The 27547-nt window shown below is 43.2% G+C and overlaps 1 protein-coding gene across 6 annotated transcripts in view; it reads right to left on the bottom strand.

Moving 5' to 3' along the window:
- The window catches only part of LOC122563107 (prickle-like protein 1), a 150907-nt gene that overhangs the window by 54316 nt on the left and 69044 nt on the right, over positions 1-27547 (bottom strand). Inside the window, exon 1 of one of the 6 annotated variants that reach the window (XM_087973522.1) lies at positions 17714-17761. The exons of 2 other annotated variants lie outside the window; for them this stretch is intronic. The gene's annotated coding sequence lies outside the window, so the exon portion shown is untranslated. Of the gene's footprint in view, positions 1-5938; positions 6495-11404; positions 11487-17713; positions 17762-27547 lie in introns of those variants that run through there. 3 more of the 6 variants (XM_043716543.2, XM_043716541.2, XM_043716540.2) reach the window with 3 other exon arrangements.

Below are 27547 nucleotides of genomic sequence, written 5' to 3'. Positions count from 1 at the left end.
CTATATTCAGTCCAGACTGGGCTGTCCCTACGAGGGCTCCTATCCCCTGCACTCCCCACGAGGGCTCTCCCTCCCCCACACAGGGCCCACACTTCCTGTGAGGGCTCACTCTCTCCCACTCTGGGCCCCACACTCCCCATGAGGACTCACTCTCTTCTGCAGTCGGCCCACATTCCTCACGAGGTCTCTGTCTCTCTCTCTTGCACTGGGCCCACACTCCCCATGAGGGTTCTCTCTGTCACGCACCAGGCCCCACACTCCCCATGAGGCTCTTTATCTCCCCACTCTGGGCCCCACACTCCCGACGAGGGCTGTCTCTCCCCTGCACTGGGCTTTCCCTATAAGGGGTCTCTCTGTCCTGCACTGGGCCCACACTCCCTATGAAGGCTCACTTTCTCTTGCATTGGGCTCCACACTCTCCACAAGGACTCACTCTCCCCTACACTGGGTCCACACTGGTCTGTGTCCCTCACCGCTGTAAGGGACAAGTTTTAAGTTAAACATTCTGCTGCAAATAATTTGAAGTAAATGTAATATCCCTTGTTGCATCTATCAATTTACCTCTTAGTCTTATTTGAAACATGCTTGCTAAAGGGCTAATTTCAGAGTTTGAAGAAAGCTAAACTAACATGCACAGGCAATGCTGATGTATGGTGAATCACTACCTTTATTGGTAAGAGCTTGTTCAATATAACCGCCTCTCCCAACTCATGATAACAGATATCAGTTCTTGGAAAACTGCGCTGCACCATAATACAAGGCCAGAACAAAATGAACTGGATGTTAATGTAGTGCACAATCATTATCAATCAAAGGGTATTCTTTGCCCTTCCAGCTTCATCCCCTTCTTCCTCACCTCAACAATTTTGGATATTTATTTTAGTAGATAAATTCACATTCAAGAAATGTTCTGGTCGTGATAAGTTGAACCTTGCAAACACCAATAGCAGAAAATCTGCATGTGGTTCACTGACAGGCCTCTGGTATTTTGTATTCTTCCTATGCTAGCCAAGATGGTACTGTTGACCAGTCACTCAACCGTAGGAAGTGAGAAGGGGCTACTGGCCATGTCTGACTTTGTCTTTCTTTGATATCAATTTGCATAGGAACTTAGCGCAGACTTGACACTGATACAAGTGTGGGCCTCACTTTCACATTCAGATTAACCTACTTTGTCTTTGTATAACCTGTTTATTGCTCAAAATATATCAGTTCAAAGTCCACTAATGATCGGTGCTCCACGAATTTTGTTACACAATAAATAACCTTGAATAAATAACATTGAACAACATTACATAGGTGGAAAAGGCTAAACAGGTCTGGCAGCATCTGTGAAGAGAAATCAGAGTTTTAGACCCGAAACGTTAACTCTGATTGCTCTTCACAGATGTGCCAGACCTGCTGAGCTTTTCCAGCAACTTCTTTTTTTTGTTTCTGATTTACAGCATCCGTAGTTCTTTCGGTTTTCTATTACATTATGATGGTTCCCTGGTGGCATTTCTTTGTGTACATTGTAGCAGAGATTCTTCACTTTGGCAGGGTCAAAGTCCTGGAACTGTCTCCCTAACAGCACAGTGGGTCTATTCATCCAGCGTGGATTGTAGTGGTTCAAAGAGGCACCTCACAGCCAACTCCTCAAGGGCAGTTAGAGTTAGATAATCAATGCTGGCCCTTCCCAGGAAAGTATCAGAACCAGACCAGCGTTAGAGAAAAGGGCAATTGCTTTAAAATTTCAGCTCTATCTTTCCTCACTGTTTGCTAAGGATAGTGAGAGATGGCAGGCTGTTTGACCAGGGGGTTGCGAAAGGAATGGTCATCCTGAACCCGATTCCTTTCCCCTCTGGGATTGAGATCAATTATTGCACCTGACATCAAAGACGAGCTAACTCAACGGTAACCGAAAAATCAAACCTGAATAGCTTCCAGGTTAATGGGAATCATTGCTGGACCACATCACAGATGTGTTTGCACAGTCATCATTCAAAGGGTTCTGTATGTTGCCCATTTTGAATGGTCCTTAACTTGTATTTGAAACATGCATGGAATGTACCTTGATGTTAGAGTAACACCACCATAGACTTGCTTAACACCTGCGTGTCCTTGGTGTTCTCCCTTCCTTGCCTGAAATGGAACATGAGAATTGGGAGCATGGGTCGACCATTCTGCCCTGATTCCTTTCAACGAGATCATGGCTGATATTCAACTTCAACACCGTACTCTAGCACTATCCCCTTATCCCTTGACGTCTTTGATATGTAACAACCGATTGATCTCTGTCTTGAACGTAGCTACTAACGGCCTCCACAGACCTCTGGCGTAGAGAATTCCAAAGATTCACTATCGTCTTAGTGAAGAAATTCCTCGTCAGTCTCAGCCCTACCCCTATTCTGTGACTGCATCCTTTGTTCCAGACCCCTGGCCAGGGATACATGATGATGAAGGTTCCAGACACCAAATTCCTTTCCAGACAGTGCATTCCATACCCTACCTACTCACTGAGTAAAAAGTGTTTCCTTAATTCGCTCTTGATTCTTTTGCAGATCATTTTAGATCACTGTTGTCAGAGAGAAATAAAATCCTCTTTATCTCTTTGTGCGTACCCTGAGATTATGTCTCCTGATCCTAGACTGTTCGACATGGTGGAATAACCTTTGCACATATACTCTGTCAAGCCCTCAAAGAATCTTGCATGTTTCAATACAGTTTCCTCTCATTCTTCTAAAGTCCAATGGATACAGGCCCAACCTACTGCATATTTCCTCACAAGATAGTCCCTCCATATCTTGGATTAGCCGAGTGACCTTCTTTGGACTGCCTCCAATGCTAATACATCTTTCTGTAGTTAAGGAGTCCAAAACTATTCAATGTATTCTAGCTGTGGTCTGACCAGTGCCTTTTAGCAAGACCTCCCTAATTTTGTGCTTCATTCCCTTTGAAATAAAGGCCAACATTCCATTTGCCTTCCCTATTTTCTCCTGATCCTACTAGCTAGCTTTTTGTGATTTATCCCTCTGAGCTGCTGTTTTTCTCCATTTATACAATATTCAGCTTCTGCATTCTTCCTGTGAAAGTGCATAAACTCGCATTTTCACAGATACAAGATCAAATCTCAAAAGGAATCCAATAAAGTGAAAGAAAAGACTTGTATTTATATAGTGCCTTTTATGATCAAAGTAATAATTTATAACAAATCACTTTTGAAGTGTAGTTGCTGTTATAATGTAGGAAACATGGTAGGCAATTTGCATGTTCCAAGACCCCTCAAACACCAATGTGATAGCAATCAGAGATTTTGTGACTTGGATGGAAAGATGAATATGGGCCAAGACACTGAGGAAAATCCACCTGTTTTTCTTTGAAATAGAGTCTATGGGATCTTTCTATCCATCAAAGAGAGCAGGCAAGGCCTCATATCTCATCCACAAGTTGGTATCTCTGATTGTGCGGCACTCCCTCAGTACTGCACAGGAATGCGAGTACGTGCTCGAAAGAAAATTTGCATCTTACTGTAGCATTGTTTAGCTACTTTATCCTCGTCTAGAAAATGTTGGCACCATTTCCTAAAGAAGCAGACGACGATAAAGGTAGATTTACTGGAGTGCTGCCCGACTCTTCTCTCATTAGAGGCAGAGAGGGGACTGGTAGTTACATAACCTGATGGTCACCACCCCCCAGCTGAGTGGAAGAGATTGAGAAAGAGAGTCTTTTGTGGGAACCTCAGCCAATTCAGTAATTGAACTCGCACTGTTGGAATTACTCCAGATCGTAAAGCAGCCATTCAGCCAACTGAGCTAACCTCTTACTGGGAGCCTCAAACACTGAGAAGGAATCAGAAATTTGGCAGTGTGTACACTTCCTAAGTTCCTACAATGCAGAGTGGGAATGGAGCAAGTTTGCTACAAGTTTTATCCAGTATCCCTGTCCTCAAAAGTAAACCGTTAAGGCATAAGTGGGGTAATGAGATTCTTTAAATGTCCTCTGCACTCAGTTGTAACAGTTGTGCATTTGACTCACTGCTGGATCTGATTGCATGATTGAGGCAACATGTTAAAGCAATGGACTGAGTGGCTCCCATGTCTTATGGTCTTATCGACGAATAGACAAATTCTTAATTGCTAAAGGAATCAAGAATTATGGGGAAAACTAGGAAAGTGGGATTGTGATTATCAGATCAGCATGATCTCATTGATTGGCTGAATGGTCTACTATTGCTCCGACAGCTTGTCATCTTAATTAGTATCAAGGTGTGAATTTTTGATTGTGATATTGAGCATATATGCAGAAGGAAAGCTCTCCTGATGTCCTGACCAACAAACACCCGACAAACCCCAATTAATTGGCCTATCTTGTTCCTGTTTGAAAGATTATAAAATACCTTGTGATGACCTGAGAATGGGAAAGGCACTACATCCACATGAGGTTTTTTTTTGATTAGATTACTTACATTGTGGAAACAGGCCCTTTGGCCCAACAAGTCTACACCGACCCGCTGAAGCGCAACCCACCCAGACCCATTCCCCTACATTTACCCCTTCACCTAACACTACGGGCAATTTAGCAAGGCCAATTCACCTAACCCGCACATTTTTGGACTGTGGGAGGAAACCCACGCAGACATGGGGAGAATGTGCAAACTCCACACAGACAGTCGCCTGAGGTGGGAATGAACCTGGGTCTCTGGCGCTGTGAGGCAGCAGTGCTAACCACTGTGCCACAGTGCTGTCCGCGTTGTTTTGTTCAGCAGAAACGAGACTCACTATATAAAGATGCTTCAGGAGAGAGATGGGAATTTCATACACTGAGCAGGGAGTGGACACAGAGTATGGGATGGATACTGGATGAGGTGGTTTGCCATCAGGCTGAATATAGAGCAGAGTCTATACAAACAGAGGGATAACATTGAGAAGAAGAAACCTCTGAGACAAAAAGTCTGCATAAGCAACAGATGGATAGACAGTCTGTCATGGCTAATATTTTAAAGGAGGCTATTGTAGCAGACCTCATTACTTTGCCAAGTTCAAAACTGAACTCGAGCAAACACTGGGAGCACAGGAAGGTGGGCATCAGGTCAGAATTCTGAGATTTATTTTGCCAACAATGAAAATCAATGAAACTTTCATCAATTTCAAAGATAGGTTGAAGCATTTGATGTTTATTTTTGGAAGCAAGATTTTGGTGACTGGGAATTTCTAGACAGCCCACTCAAACATCACACTAAATGGTTGGCAACTTAGCTAGTTGTTCCATGAATTTAGTCAATCCGAACGTATGATCCAACAATGGCCTCTTTTAAACACCGGAAAGGAACTGTAAGCATACTGCACTAAAATAATAACTTCGCTAAAACAAGCACAGCTTTTCAACTGAAATTTAAATGGTTAACACTGTGAATATCGATTTTGGCAGCCAATGCAACCCAACCAGCTGAACAGTGACTGTGTAACTATACAGTATGAACAGTATATAAACCAGTGAACTGCTACCCAAAAACATGCTCTAACATTAGTAGGACCTCCCATGTGATGTGTCCCCATGGGGTCAAACAGTTTTAATTGTTTGCCTCTCACCCTGAGTAGATTCAGCTGAACAATGATCTTGAGCACATTTCACTTTTAAAGCATGCGAAAAGTCTCCCTTAATATAAAGGAGCAGAGTCTGAGAGTTCACATTCAGTTGTGGGGTGGGACAGTGCTTCTTTTAAAACCCATAAGCCCAGTCTAACTTCACTCTTGCAGATTCCATCCCCTTTAAAACTTCTCGATTTGAATCTCACTTTCAAAACTTGCTTGCGGGTACTCTGAACAATTATTAACTGTCTACCTAAGACGCAGCGATACTACATTCTGGACTGGAAAGGAATCCCATGCCTTCCTGATTTTACACAATGTTCAGTGCAAGTAAATACGAAACAGACTTCAAGCAACATTTGAAATTTTACCTTCTTCCCACCTCGATTTCTGGAGCTGCTGAATTCTTTGGTAGTGAAATACGTTTATCCTCTCTGTTTCGCAGGAGTGCCTTTTCGTATTCAAAGTACAGCAACTGTGGTAAAGCAATATCCACTTATCTCTCGCCTTCCACTCCAGTTCTTTGCGTGTGGAGACTGACTGCTTTGTGGTGTGTTTAGCACTGAGGAGTTAGAACCACCCACTGTACATGAAGTACAGGAACTGACTTGCTTGCCCTGAGCTAGGTTATTTTATATGCTAATAACTCTTCTCCCATTGCAATTGTTAACCAGAGAGCTCACTTTATCAACCTGCTATCAAGCCTTCATAATGTGCTTTGTCAACAGACTGCAATAAAGGCTGTTTGTGCTTGAGAGCCCTGAACTGGCACCTTCTTCTAATGTAAGCTGTGAATTAATTGCGTGGGGAAGCAGAGACCAATAGGCGAAGCTCTGTTGTACTTTCATTAGCTGTCGAGAATTCAATATGTTTTAAGCACTGTGTTTGTGCTAATCAGGGCATATTGCAAAGTACTTTTCTGTTCATGTACAGAATGCTATCATGAGTAGGCTCAAGGGATTCAACACAAAGGCTGTCAGAATGTAAAGCTTTCACTGAAACTAATCCATATTTAGGTTTGCAAAATAGTGGCACCACTGGAGAGCAGAATTTGATCTGCTTTGTACTGCTGTTGCTGTCTTTTGACTCTCTGTGTAACAGTATCTTGTCACATTCCTTGAATGAGTCATAAACTCAGTCTTAAATGCACTGGTTATGATTTGGTTCGGATTTACATTCCCAGTTTGCATCTTTGGTCCTGGTTAAATTCACGTCCGGGTGAACAAATGGGTCTCGTGTCAGTGCTAATTTTGTCTTTGTAAAAGCAACAATAAATTAGCTGCGGAGAAAGTGAGGACTGCAGATGCTGGAGATCAGAGTTGACAGTGTGATGCTGGAAAAACACAGCAGGTCAGGCAGCATCTGAGGAGCAGGAGAATCGATGTTTCGGACATAATTGAATTGAATTGAATTTATTGTCACGTGTACGGAGGCACAGTGAAAAGCTTTGTCTTGCAAGCAATATAGACAGATCACATAGTTAAGTAGCATAGATAGTAAATAATAGGTAAACAGTGGCAAAAACAAAAACACAGATACAGGCGAACGTTAAGAGTTTGAGAATCCATTCAGTATTCTAATAACAGTAGAGTAGAAACTGTTGTGAAACCGGCTGGTGCGTGTGTTCAGGCTTCTGTACCTTTTCCCCAATGGTAGAGATTGTAGAAAAACATTGCCAGGGTGGGATGGATCTTTAAGATTGCTGGCGGCCTTTCCTTGACAGCGGACCTGGTAGATGGATTCTCTCGATGGGAGACTGGCCTTTGTGATTGTCCGGACCGAGTTCACCACTCTCTGTAACTATCTCCGATCTTGAATGGTACAGTTGCCGTACCAGGTAGTAATACACCCAGAAAGAATGCTCTCAATGGTGCACCTATAAAAGTTGGCAAGGGTATTTGCCATCATGCCAAATTTCGTCAGCTGCCTGAGGAAGAAGAGACGTTGTTGGGTCTTTGTAACCAGTGCGTCCACATGAAAAGTCCAAAAGAGCTTGTTGTGGATGACCATTCCCAGGAGAAGCTCTTCATCTTAATTCCTGATGAAGGGCTTATGCCCGAAACGTTGATTCTCCTGCTCCTCGGATACTCCTGTTGTGCTTTTCCAGCACCACAATCTCAACAATAAATTAGCTGCACTAAATTCTGACCATCAATTTAGCCCTTGGGGTTAAAGTGAACCTGTTTCAGGGGTTTACCTTTTGCCAGGATTGGTATGGAGGCAAGGTAGTAGCTATTAGTGTTGTTAAATGAAGTTGGAACTTTCATCAAAAGAATCAAACTCCTTGCCATTAACAATGCCCAGGCCATGCCCCATTAATTGGCCAACATGACGTTCTGTAAGACCCATCCATTCCTAGACCGATTGGAAAACAATAAGACTTTTCATCAGTCAATTGGATGTCTCATGACTGTTAGTCAAATGGCTTTTCTCTCCTGGTTTGCTCTCAGCAGTACCCGAGTGATCAATCTCTAATTCCTGAAGATTCCAGGACAATCTGGAAGAATTGGTAATGTTAACATGTATCCATTCTGTCTTCCTGTCTTCCCCAGTCATTAATTACTTGCACCATTCTCTCTGTTGGGACATCCTGTTGCCAGAAACATCTTTCGTGCATGGTTAATTTGTGAAGACTGATTAGAGATCAGTAATGGAACTGCCCTTGAGAGAACCTCTAATGTAAACAAATTTACAGGGACCAGACGCTGACTGTAATTCTGGCACTGGCATTTAATACAAAATAAGACATTTAGCATCTTCCATGATAGTTTAATGATTGTCTGGCACTGGACCAAATAGACCAAGAGTGTCCTGGCATTTCATTGTTGTGTTCCTACATGGATACACCTGTGCTCGAACATACAGGGAGCAGGATTACGCTGTACAGCCCCTTGCACCTACTCCACCATATAATAAGATCATGACTGATCTGATTATTACCTCAAAATCACTTTCCCACTATCCCGATTACCTTTCACCCCTTGGTTATAGTCATAGAGTCATGGAGGTTTCCAGCATGGAAACAGGCCCTTCGGCCCAACTGATCCATACTGTCCAGTTCACAATTAATCTAGTCCCATTTGCCTGCATTTGATACATATCCCTCCATATCTATCCCATCCATGGACCTGTCCAAATGTTTCTTAATTGACAAATGGCTTCCACCACTACCTTTGGCAGCCCATTCCAGACACTCACCACCTTCTATGTTTAAAACATTGCCCCTCTGGACCCTTTTTTATCTTATAACTACCTTTGTTTTATAAATATACAAAAAATCTACTTCCACCATTCCAATGAGTTATAAAGAAAGGCTGGGACTTTTTTCTAGATTAGAGTGGTGCTGGAAAAGCACAGCAGGTCAGGCAGCATCCGAGGAACAGGAAAATCGACGTTTCGGGCAAAAGCCCGAATAGAGGCAGGGTGCCTGCAGAGTGGAGAGATAAACTTTTTTCACTGGAACATAGGAGTTTGAGAGGTGACCTGATAGAAGTTTATAAAATAACGAGAGGTTTAGTTAGAGTTAATAGTAGTTATCTTTTCCCTAGGGTGGGGGATATGAAGAAAGGGGTCGTTTTTTGAGGTCAGAGGAGAGAGATTTAAAAAAGACATGAGTCAAATCTTTTACATAGAAGGTGGTTCAATATGGAATAAACTTCCTGAGAACGTGGTGAATGCGGGTTCAATTACAATATTTAGAAGACATTTGGACAGATACGTGAATAGGAAAGGTTTGGAGGGAAATGGGCCAGGAACAAGCAGGTGGAACTAGATTAGTTGGGATTATGTTCAGAATGGGGAGAAAGTGAGGTCTGCAGATGCTGGAGATCAGAGCTGAAAATGTGTTGCTGGAAAAGCGCAGCAGGTCAGGCAGCATCCAGGGAACAGGAGAATCGACGTTTCGGGCATAAGCCCTTCTTCAGGAATGAGGAAAGTGTGTCCAGCAGGCAAAGATAAAAGGTAGGAAGGAGGGACTTGGGGGAGGGGCGTCAGAAATGCGATAGGTGGAAAGAAGTCAAGGTGAGGGTGATAGGTCAGACTGGGGTGGGGGCGGAGAGGTCAGGAAGAAGGTTGCAGGTTAGGAAGGCGGTGCTGAGTTCGATGGATTTGACTGAGACAAGGTGGGGGAGGGGAAATGAGGAAACTGGTGAAATCCGAGTTCATCCCTTGTGGTTGGAAGGTTCCTAGGCGGAAGATGAGGCGCTCTTCCTCCAACCGTTGTGTTCTTGTGGTCTGGCGATGGAGGAGTCCAAAGACCTGCATATCCTTGGTGGAGTGGGAGGGGGAGTTGAAGTGTTGAGCCACAGGGTGGTTGGGTTGGTTGGTCCGGGTGTCCTAGAGGTGTTCTCTGAAACGCTCTGCAAAAACTGGTTGGGCCAAAGGGCCTTTTCCATGCTGTGTGACTCTATGATTTTATGACTCATGATCCTCTGTGAGAAAACAAACTTACCTCATCTCTGTTTGAACTGGGTGACACTTTATTTTTAAACAGTCCCTGACACAACTTGCATTGGTTGATTGTTGAGGCAAAGTGCAGTAGCAGATTTGAAATTGATTTTCACCACAGTCTAACTTTACCCACAATCCAGTGGCCTGATTGTTATACCCTCATGGAATACTCATTCACCTCAGTTTGTATATACCTACGTCCCAACAAACTCCAACCCCGCTATTTATTTAGCTCAGTTTTGAAAGTGAATCAACTCATTACCTGCCTTAATGACTTTAGCTAGACATTCCTTCTAATTTGGTTTGAGGCATATTCATTTCAAATCTGTGACCTCTAGTTCTTTGACAGCCATCTAAGCCAACTGCCTTACGTCAACATATGTCTGTTTATGCTTCTCAACATTCTAGTACCTGTTCCACAACTGACCGTGACCTACGAAATTGTGCTTGCATTGTTAAAGCAGCAGATTGTTTGGGGGTTAACGTCTGAAAAATGAGTGTTACGCAGAGCAAAATTGGGGGTTAATCTGATACTCTGATTCTGTCCCCATTGTAACACTGCACCTGAATATCTTCTATTCCTTCTTCAGCTAGTTGCACCCACCAGTGCCTAAACTGTGTACAACAGTGATTTTTTTTAAATTTCAAAAATAAACTTTATTCATAAAATTATTTGGATCTCTTTACAATTGGTCATGCCATTCTTATGCACTAAACTGTGTACAGCAGTGACCACTTCAAGACAATAATGAATCTGACAGTTGTGACCACAGATTTCCTGCAATAGTTCCCAGTACATTTGCAGGCAACACCACTTCTTACTAATCCTGAGCTTCCGATTAGTCGGAAACAATAGGTTTATTAGTTGTTTCGAGACATTATTACATTATTCAGAAAGCCAAGGAGTATGGATTTGTTATTTAACGCTGTTTGAAGAATAGTCATACTTATTTTTGTATGGCTAAAAGCCTTAGCGATGCAAATTCCCTCACACAATTCATGTACCTGGATACAGTGAAAAGTTTTGTTTTGTGTGCAGTACAGACAGACCATACCAAAAAAAGGTATTAGGGTAATAGAATTCAGTGAGGAATATAATGTTATGGCTGCAGAGAAACACAAAGAGTGAGATCAACATTAAATTTAAAAGTTGAGAGATCCATTCAGAAGTCTAATAAAATGTGGGCGAAGAGTATCTACTATAAGCATCATGTGATAAGTTTAGTGGACTGAGTATGGATTTATGCATCTGGGCCCCATCGTACTTGATTTTTGGGTGGCAAATTAATTTGTTAAAATGTAAAATTGCCAACCACCGAGAATGGCAGCCAGAAAAACCACAAGTCAGCACGTTCTTCCTATTTCTACACTGTCTGTCCTCACATTACCTATGTTCTTCCACCCACTGCTTCGCATTATGGTTCTCTTATATCAGCTCCTTCAAAGGCATACCACAGAAGAACCTAGTTTGCACTCGGAACGTTCTTGCTTTCCTAGTCGTGGCTTAGACGAACACCCACATTCACACTGCATACTGATGTCTCTGAGGAAAGAGAGCCATGCATTATACCACATTTTTTCATAACCACAGAATATCTCAAAGTCATTTAGAACCAATGAAGTAATTTTGAAGCATGGTCAATGGTGTCATGTAGGAAATGCAACAGCCAATTTTCATACAGCAAGCTCATAAAAACAGCAACAATCAGATCATTAGAAAAACTGATTTTGACTCAGAGTTAAATATTGGTCAGGTCTCCAGGAATAACTCCTTCGTTTTTGTAATGATGCCTCACTCTTCTCCTGTTTCCTTAGTATTTACAAGGAACTAATTCGGAGTGTGATGGAAAAGTCTACACTTGCCTGCATGAGTGCAGCTCCAACAATGCTCAAGAAACCTGACACCTTCCTGCTTGACTGCCACCCCATTCATTAACTTAAACATTCACTCCCTTTATCACTGATGAACTAGTGGCAGCAGGCTGTACCATCTACAGGATAAACTACAACAATTCCCTCAAGCTCTTTGGGCAGCACCTCTGACCCGTGATCCCTACCACCTAAAAGGACAAAGGCAGAAGATGCATGGAAACATCACAACCTGAAAGTTCCCCTTCAGTAGGGCAGCATGGTGGCTCAGTGGTTAGCACTGCTGCCATGCAACACAAGGGACCCGGGTTTTATCCCTACCTTGGGTCTGTGTGGAGTTTGCACATTCTCCTCGTATCTGCGTGGGTTTTTCTGGGTGCTCTGGTTACCTCCCACAGTCCAAAGGTGTGCAGGTCAGGTGAATTGGCCATGCTAAATTGCCCATAGTGTCGGGTGCAGGGATAATGTAGGGAATTGGTCACGGGTGGGTTACTCTTCAGAGGGTTGGTGTGCACTTGTTGGGTCAAATGGCCTGTTTCCACACTGTAGGGAATCTAATCAAGCCTCAGGCAATCCTGACTTGGAACTGTGTCACTAGGTCAAATTTTTGCACTCCCTTCCCCATCAACACTGTGAGTGTCCTGAAATTGTAAGGACTGCAGTAACTCAAAAGCAACTTGCCCCACCTTCTCCAGGCAATTAGGCATGGACAATAAAAGGTGGCCTACCTATTGCCACTCACTTCCCATGAATAAAATTAAAAAAAAATAAGCCAGGCACACATTGCCTACAGAAAAAGGCACACAGTGCAGCCAGTACAGAGCTAATTGTGCAAATTTTCCCTAACAAACCTGCCAACTAGTGACTCAGATCAATTTTACTCACAGAATTTCTCAGGTAAAACTATGCTTCCCTTACTTGTATTTCTCTGGAGAAAGAATCCTGGTGTACTTGGGTGACTGCTGTGGAATTTGCAGACTCATGTACATTAAACTTGCAAATCTCATCCTTTCTCCAACTCACTGAAGCATATGACAAATGCTGGAAATCACAGCGGGTCAGACAGCATCCACAGAGAGAGAGAGAGTGAGTGATCAAGCTAACGTTTAAAGTCTGGATGATTCTTCAGCAAAGCTGGAGTGAAGTGACTTTGTTAGCTTGCTGTCTCTCCATGGATGTTGCCTGACCCGCTGAGATCTCCAGCATTTATTGTTTTCAGCACAGATTCCAGCATCTGCTGTAATTATGCTCCTTCATTGAAGGATATGACTGGTGTCAATATACAATCAGTCAAATTAATGCAAAGACCACCAGCATACAAATCACAGCTTCTGGCAAACATTAATTATTTTACTGCTTTTCATCTGAAGCAGTCCTCCTAATAACATACTGTTACTGCTTGCAGCAATCCAAGCCCCTCTGGCTAAAACTTTTACTTACCCCTTTAACAAGGCTATTGCCTTTAAACTTTAGAAAGTGTCTGGATTTCTGTTCCCCCAAAGGCCTGAGCCCAACAGGGTAATAAAGGCAAACAGTGTTTTGACAAATTTATCATATTTTTAAATGATTTCTTTTTACTTTCCACTCAGCCTTTTTCACTTAATCCATACTATAAACATTCATTTTTTTTGTCTCTCTAAGAATTGTTTACTTTGTTTTACCAGGCAGCTTCCGAAGACCTCGCTTCTGGGAGGTCTGCTCCCTTACCCCACCCCTGCCTGTACTTTTCCCAGGTCCAAGACTAATTTGTTTCCACATCTGAATTTTCCTGGGTGTAGCTGCATTTTTCTTTGTCTCCTAAAAGCTGCAGCTGAAAATTAATTATGCCTTTTCATCAAGGAATACCATTTTGCCCAGATTTTCTTTTCATTTTATTCTGTTAATCGTTTCTTAAGACAAATAAAATGAGAAGCCATATCCGCCCTTTCTAGTGGCTCAGGTGGAAATGTAAGACACGGAGACATTGCTTGAAGAGAAGGAATTAACTCACTGACCTCCCACCTCCAGATTTCATCCTTTCTGCCCAAAATCACTTGAGAACTGTCTTCATCTCGCTGCTGCGTGTTGGTGGATTGTTGTATACAAAATGCCTGTCACATCATCCTACACATCAATAGTGACAACACTCCAAAATATGTTGAAGTTCTTTTGAGCTGTTTCAGAGATAAGGTGAATGCAAATTCTTTTGTCCTTTTTTAATTGTAAGGCCTGGACAGATTCAGGTTCTGACTTGATGTCTCTGGAGTTACTTTACTCATAACCAGAGTTCCATTTTGCAGTCTATTTCACCGTACAATTCAGTAAGCAGATTAATGACTTTTGAGGTGAACTAAATGTTTTATTTTCTTGCTGGTTTTCTCTTCCATCAGACACAATTCCAAATGTTTTAGCAATTTGCCATCCTTTATGTCTACACCTTGCTAATGAGTATTACAGTATCTGGCTGTCCATCTACACATGAATGCAATTCTCATTGTGATGTCATATACACACGCCCAATCTGGGTGGCAGGTTCACCATCAGAAGCAGAAAACAGGAGCAGTTTACTTCCTACAACCTAAGGATCTCTGTTGTCACCTGATACAGAAGTTTGCAATTCACCACAGGTTGGTGATGGATGTTGGGATGGGTGGGCGGTGTAGGGGTATGGGAGGGGGGAGGTGGTGAAGAGTGGAGTGGTGTAGGTTAGCAATCCCGAGCTTTTCTGATATCTACAGTTCGGCTACTCACTGAATAAAATCACTGAATTGTGTGTGTTTTATTCCCTTGGTTATAAGTTGATATGTTGTCAATATAGTGACAGATTCCAATTCAATTTAAGCAGTCAAAAGTCATCTTGATTCTTGGTGCCTTAGGCATGTGATGTGATACATTTCTGGGGATTAATGTGTGTAAATGAGCTTGCAAGAAAAAGGCTGAGTGCACTTACTGTTTCATATTACTTATAAAACACTATAACGGTGTGTGGATAAATATTACGTATCCTCTATTTATGAGTCCACAGTAATGTCAGGACTGAGCCTGTAACTGTTAGCAGAATGTTGTCAGGATAAACTGGGGGTAAAATTCACCATTGACTGCTGTGCAAAATGCATCATGGAGGATCAGTTACACATTATAGACCCTCACCTCCCCACCTGCCGCACCACCTCCCAACCCCCTTCCACCCTTCAGACTCTTCTTGCTTTGTCTGGTTTTGTATTCCCGCTGAAACTCCCTCTTGGAATGTCTTACCAGAAGTAATGGTCACAGTAGTGAAAAGTAAGTTCAATCAGGTTCACTGTAGGAAGACAAAAAGCGAGTGAGATTATTTGTTGAAGATCTGCAGAGGATCTCTGTTTGTGATGATAGTATTTGGTACTCTTGCCTTTTTAGTCAGTGCATTGAGTATAGATGTTGGGAAGTCATATTGTGGCTGTACAGGACATTGGTTAGGTTATTTTGAAATACTGTGTGCAATTCTGGTCTCCTTGCTATAGGAAGGATGTTGTGAAACTTGAAGGGGTTCAGAAAGGACTTTCAAGGATGTAGCCAGAGTTGAATGGTTTAAGCTATAGAAATAGGCTGAATAGGCTGGGACTATTTTCCCTGGGGCGTAGAGGTTGAAGGGTGACTTTAAATAGGCTTAAAAGATTATTACGGACATGGATAGGGTAAATAGACAATGTATTTTCCTGGGATGGGGGAGTCCAAAACTAGAGGACATAGGTTTAAGATTAGAGGGGAAAGATTTGATAGGGGCAGAGGATGGTGCGTGTATGGAATGAGCTGCCAGAGGAAGTTGTAGAGGCTGGTACAATTGCAGCATTTAAAAGGCATCTGGATGGGTATATGCATAGGAAGGATTTAGAGAATATGGGCCAAATACTGGCAAATGGGACTAGATTAAATTAGGATATCTAGTCGGCGTGGACAAGTTGGACTAAAGAGTCCGTTTCCGTTCTGTACATCTTTACAACTCTAGCAACAAAAAAACTATTGTCCCATTACATGACGTTTTCAGAATGTGTTATTGAATTTATCTCTTGAAAGTGGTGATCTATACTGGTTCCTTTGACAGTTCTCTATCACCTTACAATAACCATTCTTTCGGCTCGTTCAGGCAACATTTATTGGCAGTTTATCTGGCTTCTCAAAGTCCACATGGCTACTTTACCTAAAGGTATCACTGGATATTCCAGTTGGAATACGCGTAACCTCATTTTAATCCTGAGAATGAGTAGTTAGTACAAAAAAATTATTTTCTTCCCCCTATCAGTTTATCTTCTGAACCCTGCTCCAGTATCATGACCTTGTAATGGTTTATTTGTGTCAATTGATTTAAAAACCAACGATTAATTCAACACATGGGATCAAACAGGACTCTTTTCAAAGCCGCAGAACTGTTGGCAATGATAACAAATTTTGTTAATGAATGGATGACCTCAATTTATTGAGGGCATTAAGATTGTGGTCAGGCTTGTAACATTTAACACAATCTTGTGTCTCAATCTTGTTATGAATATCTCTTTACAACTTTGTTATAATTCCTGCACAAAAAAGAAAACAATTTTCAGCTGCCAAGGCCCAGTGTTCTGGAATTCCTGCCCTAACCTCATTGCCAATCTGCCTCTCTCCTGCATCTCTGGCACTCTACCTCTCCCTCACCTTCTACCATTCTACCTTTTGTCACCTTTCTGACCATTCTCGCCCTCTCTCATCTCTCTGACCACTCTACCTCTCTCTCACCTCTTTGCCAATCTATCCCTCTCTCACCTCTCTGCCAATATATCCTTCTTTCGTCTCTGCCAATCTACCCCTCTCTCACTTCTCTGTCAATTATCCCTCTCTTACCTCTCTACCAGTCTATCCTTCTCTCACTTTTCTGCCAATCTACCCCTCTCACCTCATCTTTCCTCCTTTATGATATCCTGTCGTATCTCTATGACCAAACGTGCCTAATCTAGAAACATTGGAATCGGTTGAGGCCTTTCAGTCCCTTGATCCTTCCTCAACATTTGTTGAGATCATGGCTGAATTGATTTTTATTTTGCGCACTATGTCAAATTGTATTCAATAATAATGATCACATGGAACATCTTGGAACATTTGATGATGAATCCAAATTGCTCCTTTCCTTTTCTTCAGCTGGAATCAGGAATAAATGACTTTAGGCTAAGATCCAGATGACAGAAAAGGTAATCAGTATCACTTTGACTTCAGACAGATGGTGAAGTGAAAGTCTTCGATTATCAAGGATCTCCCCAGACAATTAAAGGCAAATATTCCAATGGGAAAGAATAATTGTTTCCAGTGTGGGCTACACTGCTAGGTCCCCCCTTCCACTCCACACTGACCTACTGGCCACTGACCACATCTGAAATATAGGCACTGTAACATGTTCAATAGACTAGCGAGGGTCTACACCTTCTGCTAACATATTGGGGGGGCAAAGGTAAGATAGAATGTTTTAAAATATCTTTCAAAAAAGGAGAGTCAATTTATTTTTGAAAGTCATTGGAATATTGACACACTAATGGTTCAAAATGAGCTGTTTGTAGGCATTTGATTTGGTTCCTTTGAGTTCCCATATAGCACCTTGTAAAATTTATATTGATGCAACAGCTTTAATGTAATAAGTGATTCCAAAGGTTCAAAGGAGTATAATACAATAAAATATGACACTAAGCAACATATAAGCAACGGCCTATTAATCCAGAAACTTTGCTAATGTTCTAGGGAGCAGAAGAATCAACGTTTCGGCCAAAAGCCCTTCATCTGGATTCGATTCCTGATGAAGGGTTTTTGCCCGAAACGTCCATTTTCCTGCTCCTCGGATGCTGCCTGACCTGTGTGCTTTTCCAGCACCACTCTGATCTGAAGTCTGGTTTCCAGCATCTGCAGTCCTCACTTTTGCCTAATGTTCTAGGTTCAAATCCCGCCATGGCAGATGGTGGAATTTCAATCCAATAAAAACGAAATCTGGAATTAAGAATTGAATGATCACCATGAAACCATTGTCAATTGTTGGAAAAACCCTTCTGATTTACTAATGACCTTTAGGGAAGAAAATCTGCCGTTCTTACCTGGTCTGGCCTCTACATGTCTCCAGACCCATAGCAATGTGGTTGACTCTCAACTGCCATCTGAAACGGCCCGAGGGAGCCAGTCAGTCCAAGGGTATTTAGGGATGGGAAGGAAATGCCGGCCAACCAGTGATGCCGTGTCCCACAAAGTGAATAAAAAAGAAAAAAAGCAGAGTTGACCAAAGGCTTGATCAAAGAGATAGATTTTAAGAAATGCCCTAAAAAGAGAAAGCATGTTAGTGGGGCAGACTGGTATAGGGAAGGTACTCCAGAGCAAGCTGCAAGGTAATGCGCAGTTTTGGATGTCCTTTTGTGAAGGAGGGCTAAGCCTAGCCACATTGAAAAGGATGGCGCTGGAAAAGCACAGCAGGTCCGGCAGCATCCGAGGAACAGGAGAATCAACGTTTCGCGCATAAGCCATTCATCAGGTGTGTGTGTGTGTGTGTGTGTGTATGTGTGTGTGTGTGGGGGGGTGGGGGTGGAGGGAAGTTGCGGGATAAATAGGAGGGTGGTGGTGGGGATGGGGGTGAGGTAGCTGGGAAGGCAATAGGTAGAAGCAGGTGTGGGGTGATAGTGATAGGTCGGAGTGAAGGGTGGAGCGGATAGTTGGGAAGGAAGATGGACAGGTAGGACAGGTCAAGAAGGTGGTGCCAAGTTGGAGGTGGGGAGGTGGGGAGAGGGGAGATGAGGAAGCTGGCGAGGTTGACTGATGCCATGTGGTTAGAGGGTCCCAAGGCGTTCTTCCTCCAGGCGTCAGGTGGCTTGGATTTGGCTGTGGAGGAGGCCCAGGAAGTACATGTCCTTGGCGGAGTGGGAAGGGGGAGTTGAAGTGTTCGGCCACTGGTCCTGCACCCTGCACATTAACTCTTTTTTCTCCACAGATGCTGCCAGACCTACTGAGTTTCTCCAGTTACTTCTGTTTTTGTTACAAGTTAACGAATAATAAAGAAAAAAGTACGTGTTTCTATGGTTCCTTTGGCATGAAAAAGAAGTCCTAAAAGGATTAATAGAAATATAAAGAACAGAAATACTTGACATACAAAATAGATCTGAATGCTAATAGCAATGTAACATTTATTCTGTTTACAACCTGATTGCTTCTGGATTATGCAGTTGCTAATTATATTGTATGATTGAAATTATGACAGTTAGACTTTTAATTCCTACCTGATTTACAACTTTGTGGATTATATGTTCCTGTGCGTGCATGAAAAGTATGAGGTAAGTGGCTATTTTAATTTGGATCAGTCCTAATCATAGGTTAAGTTTAACACATAATGCAAAGAAACCAGTTTCAAACCAGTTTTCTGTTCCAAAGGCTGAGTGATGATGGTTTGAGCAATCTGGAATTATTCCAGTTAAAGGAGTATAACAGAATGCTTGAAATGGAGGTATTTTTAGTATGATTGTTTGATCAGGCATGATTTTAGAGTCACAGATTCATACATTTATACAGCACAGAAACAAACCCTTCAGTCCCACTCATCCATGTCAACCACATATCCTAAATTATCTCGATCCATTTGCCAGTACTTGACCCATATCCCTCTAAGTCAGTGGTGCTGGAAGAGCTCAGCAATTCAGGCAGCATCCGAGGACAGGCAAAATCGCGTTTCGGGCAAAAGCCCTTCATCAGGGCTTTTCCTGATGAAGGGCTTTTGCCCGAAACGTCGATTTTGCCTGTCCTCGGATGCTGCCTGAATTGCTGTGCTCTTCCAGCACCACTGATCCAGAATCTGGTTTCCAGCATCTGCAGTCATTGTTTTTACCCCATATCACTCTAAACCCTTCCTATTCATATACCTATCCAGATGTCTTTTAAATGTTGTAATTGTACCAGCCTCCACCATTTCTTCTGGCAGCTCATTCCATATATGCTCCACCTTCTGCGTGAAAAGGTTGCCCCTTTTAGGTCCCTTTTATATCTTTTCCCATTCACCTTAAACCTATTCCCTCTAATTTTGCACTCCCCTATCCTGGGGAAAAAGATCTTGGCTGTTCACCTTATACATGCTCCTCATAATTTTATAAACCTCTATAAATCAAACAACAAATTTGAGGCTGTTGAATCAATATTTTCAGCGTTAATTGGAATCATGATTTCTATTAAAACAAAGTCAGCCACCTCCCATACCAGTGTAGAACACACTTCTAATCAATCAGCAATTTATCCAAATTATCACTAAACCCACGTTTTCCATTAAAATCTTTTGACTTACCAAATGTGCCAACATTTGGAGTTGGTATCAGATCAAATCTACACAGGGGAAGATGGATATGTAGAAGTGTTCGCTTTCTTAAATGGCTCACTGCCCAACAACATTCTGTAAAGTTCCTATCATATATCAATCTTTTATAGCCATTGACTTCCTTAAAATAATGGGTGGCATAGTGGCTCAGTGGTTAGTGCTGCTGCCTCACAGTGTTTGATTCCACCCTCGGGCTATCAGTGTGGAGTTTGTACATTCTCCTGTGTCTGTATGGGTTTCCTTTGGGTGTTCTGATTTCCTCCCACAGTCCAAAGATGTGCAGGTTAGGTGGATTGGCCATGGGAAATACAGGGTTTCAGGGATAGGATAGAGGGAGGTGGGTCTGGGTAGGAAGCTGTTGAGAGGGTCATTGTGGTCTCAATGGGCTGAATGGCCTGCTTTCACACTGTAGGGATTCTATGAAATGGGCTGATGATTGTGATAAATAGTACATAAAGGAATTTTACAGAAAGTGATAATCAGTTCACTGCCAAGTGAATTTAACCCCTTGGTGGCTGCAGAATTAATTTGATCTCTAAACGTTAATGGCTCTGATGATTTATAGTTTCTCAGGGAGCTGTGGCAGGCTACCTTCTCACCCAGAGATGGATGCTACCACTGTGCTCAGTGTCTTTTTTTTGGTTGGATTGTGAATTCTCTCTTCTCCTGATTTTTTTTTTCTCTTCTTTTCTGGTGCCGATTGCAAGCGGCAGATTTTGTGGAGAGCAGCAGCCTTCAGTTCTTCGAGTGTGACCATTCCTCAGCTGTGACCATTGATATTGATTACAAACTCACCGATTCACTATGGGGTCAGCATCCAGAACCTCAATTTCTTGCCTTATTACAGTGGCTGCACTTAAAAAGTACTTCATTTTGAAGTACCTGGGGACATTCTGGGGTCAAGAATGGTGCTACATAAATGCAAGACTTCTTTTTACTCAATATTGTCATATAGACCATTAAACAACAACTTGTGTTTATATAGTTTCATTAATATTGCAAAATGGTTCCCATGTAGTTCACAAGAATGTTATTGAAAGTTGACATTAAGCAAACCAGGAAACAATAGGATACATGACCTAAAGTTGGGTCAAAGAGGGGCTTTTAAAAGTGCCTTGAAGGAGGAGAGGTCAAGAGGTGAGAAAGCTTAGGTAGGGAATTAAAGATTTGAGGGAAAATGTAGGTACAGAACTTAGTGCCTAGACATGGGAGATGTGGAGTGAATAGTTGTGTGAAGAAAATCATGGAAATACAAAAGATCAGACTCAATGGAAAATAGAGACTTCAGAGTTGTATGGCTGGAGGTGGTTGTAGAGATAGAAACTAATTGGGCAATTACTTAGTCCATAAAATGGGATTGAATAATGTATGATTAGGTTGTCTTGAGATCTTTGTTTAGTTTTTACTATGGCTTTTATTGAAATACTGTAAGAGTATCGAACGCAACGTTGCACAAATTATATAATTAATAGAGTTATGTTGTCAGGACAACTTGCAGGCAGATTTACAGATAATAATTACAGACAAGCTATTCATTGCCATTCTTCTTCCCGCCTCTCCTGAAGAGACTGAAAGCAAAGGTGAAGGCCAAACTGAAAATGCAGCGGTGTAACAAAGAGCTTTTTATGCACTACAGTGACACAGAAGATCAATGTCTTACTGAGATACAGATGTATCACAAATTTTGGAAATACCCCTGAGCTGCTTACATTCTCCCTTTGTGAGTCTGCTGCATGAGTAGCCTCAATCCAATTTACATTGGTAACATGTTTATACCTAAACCAAGACAGTTGATCTGGATTCACTTATAAGCAAGATGGAAGGGTGTAATTACAATTGACAAGTTTACATGAACATCAGAAATCTATCATCTTTACCAGGTCTGGCTAATAAGTGACTCCAAATCAACTGCAATTTGGTTGACTCTTAACTGTCCTCTGAAGAGCCAAATAAGTTACTCAGTCCAAGAGCAACAAATGCTGGTATTGTCGGCCACACCCACATCCTGTGAAAAATAAAAAAAAGTATGATGTAAAATGGAGTTTACCTTTGACCCCTTGTACAATTATCCACCACCCTCTAAACCCTCCAACCGCTCACCCCCCCAACCACCACCACCCCCCCCGCCCGCCCCCACCACCTAAACAGGAAACTAGACTTGAGTTTGAATCCATCTCCATCAATGGTGACCGACTCAACATGGACATCTTCTACAAACCCACTGACTCCCACAGCTACCTGGATTACACCTCCTCCCACCCTTTGCCTTCTGTAAAAACACTATCCTTTATTCCCAATTCCTCTGCCTCTGCCGCATCTGCTCCCAGGAGGACCAGTTCCACCACAGAACACACCAGATGGCCTCCTTCTTCAAAGTCTGCAATTTCCCCTCCCATGTAGTTGATGATACCCTCCAGCGCATTTCATCCACTTCCTGTATCTCCGCCCTTGAACCCCACCCTTCCACTGCAATAAGAACAGAATTCCCCTGATCCTCAGCTTCCACCCCACCAACCACCATATACATCGCATCATCCTCCACCATTTCCACCGCTTACAAATGGACTCCACCACCATAGATGTATTTCCCTTGCCACCCCTCTCTGTTTTCCTTGAAGACAATTCCTTCCATAACTCTGTTGTCAGGTCTACGCTCCCCACTAACCCACCCTCTCTTCCTGGCACCTACCCCTACCACTGCAGGATTTGCAAAATGTGTGTCCACACCTACTCCCTCACCTCCATCCAAGGCCCCAAAGGAGCCTTCCACATCCATCGGAATTTTACCTGCACTTCCACATTTGTCATTTACTGTATCCACTGCTCCCGATACGGTCTCCTCTACATTGGGAGACAGGACGCCTAATCGCAGAGCGCTTCAGAGAACATTTCCAAGAGACCCGCACCAACTAACCCCACCACTCTGTGGCTGAACACTTTAACTCCCCCTCCCACTCCGCCAAAGACATGCAGATCCTGGGCCTCCTCCATCGCCACTCCCTTACCAACCAAAGCCATGAGGAAGAATGCCTCATCTTCCACCTTGGGACCCTCCAACCCCATGGCATCAATGTGAACTTCACCAGTTTCTTCATTTCCCCTCCCCCCACCTTACCCCAGTTCCAACCTTCCAACTCGGCACTACTCTCACGACCTGTCCTACCTGTCCATCTTCCTTCCCACCTATCCACTCCACCCTCCCCTCTGACCTATCACCATTGCCAACATCTACATCTACTTGGCTGTGCCAGGATAGGCCAAAGGAAGCACCTGCAAATGCACCAAGGTTTAAACTGTGTTCCTTGTACAGTGACGTTTTCATGAATGCGTACACCACAGAGTGAGGCAGAGGCTGGGGCTCCAGTTTCCGTGGGGCAATCACCTGCCTGGAGAATGAGGGATTGTGTGGGATTTGGGGAGGATATGGGGGCTGGTCTGTAGTAGGAGAGTGGTGGGGGGGATAGAGGTCTGAACTGGGAACGAGATGAGGGTGGCATGCACTGGGAGCCAGCTCAGGTAGGGTATGATAGGAAGGCTGGAGGAGGACTGAGAAGTCACACAAGGAGCTGGGAAGAGAGAGAGAGAGAGAGAAAGGGAAGGATAAAATAAAGTTGAAACTTTATTGCTGGAACAGCACAGCAGGTTAGGCAGCATCCAGGGAACAGGAGATTCGACGTTTCGGGCACAGGCCCTTCTTCAGGAATGAACAGAGAGTGTTCAGCAGGAGAAGATAAAAGGTAGGGAGGAGGGACTTGGAGGAGGGGCGTTGGAAATGTGATAGGTGGAAAGAGGTCAAGGTGAGGGTGATAGGTCGGAGTAGGATGGAGGCGGAGAGGTCAAGAAGAAGACTGCAGGTCAGGAAGGCGGTGCCGGGCTGGAGGGATCCGGCTGAGACAAGGTGGGGGGAGGGGGGATGAAGAAACTGGTGAAGTCCAAGTTCATCCCCTGCGGTTGGAGGGTTCCAACTTCTTCTTGACCTCTCCGCCTCCATCCTACTCCGACCTATCACCCTCACCTTGACCTCTTTCCACCTATCACATTTCCAACGCCCCTCCTCCAAGTCCCTCCTCCCTACCTTTTATCTTCTCCTGCTGAACACTCTCTGCTCATTCCTGAAGAAGGGCCTGTGCCCGAAACGTCGAATCTCCTGTTCCCTGGATGCTGCCTAACCTGCTGTGCTGTTCCAGCAATAAAGTTTCAACTTTGATCTCCAGCATCTGCAGACCTCACTTTCTCCTCAAGGATAAAATAAACTCTTTTTGTTCTATTTTACAGGCTCCATTATTTTACAGTCAGTCAGTGCTATCTTTAAACAGGTATCTCATAGCTTGGTAATGACGCCAGTTTTCTCAGTACCATCTCGAGGTAGAGTCCATTGGATACTCTGATTTTAATCAATGCATTCGATCCGAGGTTATTTTGTTCAGATTTCCTGACATGGACCATTCTCAACATTGGTGCAGCGTCAATAGATTTGGAGCTGGAAAAACACAGCAGGTCAGACAGCATCCAAGGAGCAGGAATGTCCATGTTTCAGGAAGAAAGGTTTTGGCCCAAAGCATTGACTTTTATGCTCCTTTGATGCTGTCTGACCTGCTGTGCTTTTCCAGCTCCATATCTATTGACTCTCACTTTCAGTATCTGCAGTCCTTACTGTCTCCTAATCAACATTGATGCAGTTAGTTAAATGACTCTGTTTTACCTTCAATCTGGATCTTAACCAGATGAAAAGAGACATATCGTCTAAGCAGCAGAAAATGTCTTGAATCTCCCATACTGAACATCTCCTCTGTATCTTAGATTGTATTTCCCCGACCTGTTACTTGACCTGCTCCCATTCTGGTAAAGTCCAGGTGAAAGATGAACCAAACTTGATATTAAAATGATTGGATTGATTATTTTTCCTACTTTGTCCTTTTAAGGAAAGACTAATGTCGTCATTGCATCTTCAGTGGATTGATTCTGAAGTACAGTTATTGTTGGTATGTCATCAGCCCTGATGAAAGGTTCTGACCTGAAACATCGACTCCTCTTCTCCTCTGACACTACTTGACCTATTGTGCTCTTTCCAGCTCAACTCTTTCCAACAAAACCAGCAAGATTCCAGAGAAAGCAAATGGTAGAATCTGTAATACCTTGGGGCCAGGTGGTCCGTTTGAGAAGGCTACTCCTTTTCCCTCCTTGATTTCTATAAGCTTCTAAATATTTTCGTTACAAATATTTATTCATTTTCCTTTCAAAAGTTGCTATTAGAACATAGAACATAGAACAGTACAGCACAGAACAGGCCCTTCAGCCCACGATGTTGTGCCGACCATTGATCCTCATGTATGCACCCTCAAATTTCTGTGACCATATGCATGTCCAGCAGTGTCTTAAATGTCCCCAATGACCTTGCTTCCACAACTGCTGCTGGCAATGCATTCCATGCTCTCACAACTCTCTGTTATCGACTCTATCTATGCCTCTCATTATCTTGTATACCTCAATTAGGTCCCCTTCTCCTCCTTTTCTCCAATGAAAAAAGTCCGAGCTCAGTCAATCTCTCTTCATAAGATAAGCCCTCCAGTCCAGACAGCATCCTGGTAAACCTCCTCTGAACCCTCTCCAAAGCACCCACATCTTTCCTATAATAGGGCGACCAGAACTGGACGCAGTATTCCAAGTGCGGTCTAACCAAAGTTTTATAGAGCTGCAACAAGATCTCACGATTCTTAAACTCAATCCCCCTGTTAATGAAAGCCAAAACACCATATGCTTTCTTAACAACCCTGTCCACTTGGATGGCCATTTTAAGGGATCTATGTACCTGCACACCAAGATCCCTTTGTTCCTCCACACTGCCAAGAATCCTATCATTAATCCTGTACTCAGCTTTCAAATTCGACCTTCCAAAATGCATCACCTCGTATTTATCCAGGTTGAACTCCATCTGCCACCTCTCAACCCATCTCTGCATCCTGTCAATGTCCCGCTGCAGCCTACAACAGCCCTCTATACTGTCAACGACACCTCCAACCTTTGTGTCGTCTGCAAACTTGCTGACCCATCCTTCAATCCCCTCATCCAAGTCATTAATAAAAATTACAAACAGTAGAGGCCCAAGGACAGAGCCCTGTGGAACACCACTCACCACTAACTTCCAGGCAGAATATTTTCCTTCTACTACCACTCGCTGTCTTCTGTTGGCCAGCCAATTCTGTATCCAGATAGCTAAGTTCCCCTGTATCCCATTCCTCCTGACCTCCTGAATGAGCCTACCATGGGGAACCTTATCAAATGCCTTGCTGAAGTCCATATACACCACATCCACAGCTCGACCCTCATCACATCCTCAAAGAACTTGATAAGGTTTGTGAGGCATGACCTGCCCCTCACAAAGCCATGTAGCCATGCTCTTCCAGATGGTCATAAATCCTATTCCTCAGAATCCTTTATAACACCTTGCAGACGACAGACGTGAGACTGACTGGTCTGTAATTGCCGGGGATTTCCCTATTTCCTTTCTTGAAGAGAGGAATTACATTTGCCTCTCTCCAGTCCTCAGGTACGACTCCAGTGGAGAGCGAGGATGCAAAGATCTTCGCAAGTGGTGAAGCAATTGCATTTCTCGTTTCCCAAAGCGGCCGAAGACAAATCTGGTCTGGGCCTGGCGACTTGTCAATCTTAATGTTTGACAAAATTTTCAGCACATCAGCTTCCTCTATCTCTATCCATTCCAGCATGCCCACCTGTTCTTCAAAGGTTTCATTCACTACAAAGTTCGATTCTTTCATAAAGACAGAAGCAAAAAACTCATTTCGGGCTTCCCCTACCTCCTCAGACTCCATACACAAATTCCCTATGCTATCCCTGATCGGCCCTACTCTTTCTTTGACCATTCTCTTATTCCTCACATAAGTGTAAAATGCCTTTGTGTTCTCCCCAATCTGTTCTGCCAAGCCTTTCTTGTGCCCCCTCCTGGCTCTCCTCAGACCATTTTTGAGCTCCTTCCTCACCTGCCTGTCATCCTCTAGAGCTGAGCTTGACCCTAGCTTCCTCCACCTTATGTAAGCTACCTTCTTCCTTTTGACGAGAAGCTCCACCGCTCTCGTCATCCAAGGTTCCTTTATCTTACCCCTTCTTGCCTGTCTCAGAGGGACATATTTATTCATCACTTGCAACAACTGTTCCTTAAACAGTCTCCACATGTCTATAGTGCCTTTACCATGGAACAATTGCTCCCAATCCATGTTTCCTAACTCATGTCTAATCCTCCCATTTTGCCTAATACTCTCCTTCTCCATAGCTATGTAGATTGTGAGGCAGGTGTGGGCACACACCAAAATGCTCTCCCACCACAAGATCT

This window comes from Chiloscyllium plagiosum, unplaced genomic scaffold (assembly GCF_037043375.1).
Source record: "Chiloscyllium plagiosum isolate Xiang-an unplaced genomic scaffold, Cpla_swu_hap1 HiC_scaffold_26, whole genome shotgun sequence".
Classification (NCBI taxonomy): Eukaryota; Metazoa; Chordata; class Chondrichthyes; order Orectolobiformes; family Hemiscylliidae; genus Chiloscyllium; species Chiloscyllium plagiosum.
This window is presented reverse-complemented; position numbering and strand designations above follow the sequence as displayed.